Here is a 2,774-nt window from a genome sequence, read left to right on the forward strand (position 1 = left end):
GGTTCGGAGTCCAAGACGCGAAGAACAGCCTCTAATAAAGCTTTTCAAGAAAAGGTGAGTTTAGTCCGTTTGATATGGAGGTGGCGTTTATCTAGACCGAAACTTGGATTCTTTCATTCTACAAGGCCAAGGCAGACACGCAAAACACACACATTTAATGATATACTCTAATCCTTTTAGTTTTGCTTGCTTTAAACAACCCCAACTGATCAGCTAGTAAAAACAGTTCTGAAGTGATTTATTTATTTTAAAAGCAATTATTCTGATGCCCTCCTTGAACTGTTTCTGATCTACTAATAAATACGGGTATTTTTTTTTTACTCTCATCATGGTCTCGTAAACGAGACATTTCTTATTGTATTTAATCATTTTACACGATTACCATGATGTAGACTAATCATAATGTCCTGGGTTTTCGTCATATCGTAACATTCCGAAAAATCTCAAATATATTAGGATTTATTGTGGGAAATTTTATTAGGATTAGGATTCTATTAGGATTAAGATTTATTAAGATTAGGATTCTAATATGTGAAATTTTAAAAGAAGCCAGCATTATGGTGCACTCTGACATCACAAATATCAATTTATTACAGGCCACGATAGCTTCATCACTGAAAATATACGGTTAAGTGTGCAGCAAATTCTAAACAAAATAAAAATGAAATGAAAATTAATAGAATTATGGGAGTTTTAGCCGAATGAAAGGTTATAATTCCTGAGCAGATTAGTAGAAACATTAACAAAGCAACAGTGCCAAAACTGAAGAGAGAGAGAACTCGAACAACATGGTAGTTTATTATACGTATTCCTGATGTTTTTTGCCATGGATTTAGATCGATCCACCTGTTTCTTTCATGTAGACTTTTTGGAAGTTAAATATATATTTTGTATCCATATGTATTTTTTCAATGGTGCATGTGTAATTGGAACCTCGCTAACGAGATCGGCTTAAATGTGCTTTTATGGCTTATTCTCGAATTATTTTGTCAATATGAATAGAAATTGTATGAATCTTAATTAATTACAGTAGCTCATTTTTTATGAATAAAGTTCTGATCAGGAATAATCTTCAAAAAATATTCTTCTTTAGTTTTATTTTGTTATATTTATTTATTCATTTATTTAGAGTAATTTAGTAATTGTTGGAGAAGATGAGTCAGGTTTTTTCCGCTTTTTGTATAGTCTCATCTTGTAATAGAGTTACAACTCGGGTAATGTTTTAATCATACCACTGTTTTATATAGGACGATGATGAGAGGGTGGACACATGACGTATTCAAATTTCTTCAGGCATATTGGTTTTCTCAATGTCAATAGAGAGGATCGATTTGGAGGTCGCTGATTCAAGTATGAGACAAAACTGTTTTCTTCTTCTTCTTCTTCCATGTTTTCTGTGCACTACTTCTCGAGATGCCGAAATAGATTCAAGGTGAACTTTGTTGACTTACATTAGGTTGTTTCCTATTTCCTCATGAGAGAAAAAAAATCGCCGTAAATATTAAAATTTAGTTGAATGGTGTAGTCCAAAAACTACAGCACATTATCCAACGCCATTTGGAAAACACTACCGAAAGTATTATGGAATAAAAATGTCTTAATAATGATGAAGTCATATCATTAATGTTTCGTTTTCAAGAGATCAGTTCATGTTATTACCTCTGAAAAAAAAACTTGTTTGTTTGAATTTGGCACTGCAATTACATCAGTGGTAGTTAATCTGTTTGCATATATTTCATGGGCTGCAGTTTCAGACAAATTAAGCTGCATGCAGGACGAGAGAATAGATGGGAAAGTTGATAGTGAAACTTTGATAGCAAGTTGTTTAAAAATAATAATATTATTATATTTTATTTTTTGCGATTTAGAAGCTGAAAGATTAGCTTAATAAGTTAGCAAATTGCTTTTATTCGTGTTTCGAGTAAATTATTATTGCAAATCTACAGACATTTGTGTCAATAACATTATTTATAGAAAAAGATATAAGAAAGACTGATAACATCGTCATTAGCAATAGTCTCTTGATTCTTTGCAGTTGCTAATAATAATGTGTCTGATCGGTTTTCATAAACGATATCTCAGTGCACGTCTGTAAGAATAGTGAAAGGATGAAATCTGAAAAATAAGGAAGTACTTGAGAGAATAATTTTCATTACGTCCTGAGAGAAAAAAAAACACGCACGTGCAAGAACGTGTGCACAAATAAACTGCTGACAGGTGACCTTTGAAAAATACACATCATTTAACATCAATTTGCCAAACTATGAATCATTCTTCCACCATGACGGCATCAGTAATTATAAGAATTGTTGTTAGTTTGTTCAGAATTAGCGTCATGGCAAATAACAGAGTCATACGTACGAATATATTACGGTGGCGGGCAGTTTACTCATTAAACAAAAGAGAAAAAAATCCGATGTCCATTCTGAAAATGACCGAAATTCTTGAGTTTATTCATGTGGTGTGTGATGTCTGTTAGAAAGGCGAGTAAGCTATTAAAATGAGGACCACATAGTTTTGTGATCAGTTCTTTGTTTTCTCCTCCAAGCTGACAAGGGTAATGCAACTGACGTCCTAATAAACATATTACCATAACAAAATCTTAGCGTTATTAGAGTCTGATACATACTCAGAGCTAGAGAGAGACCCATCGAGAGAGAGATACATAATAGAACCAGCAACATTCTAAAAAAGACCATGGAACTACCAAGAAACCTACGCCTTTCTCTTTTTCTCTACATCCACTTATCTCCAGATTATACGGCCTTCCAAAG

This window comes from Typopeltis vanoorti, chromosome 1 (genome assembly GCF_054136105.1).
Source record: "Typopeltis vanoorti isolate ZY-2024b chromosome 1, IOZ_Tvanoo_1.0, whole genome shotgun sequence".
In the NCBI taxonomy this organism is placed as follows: Eukaryota; Metazoa; Arthropoda; class Arachnida; order Uropygi; family Thelyphonidae; genus Typopeltis; species Typopeltis vanoorti.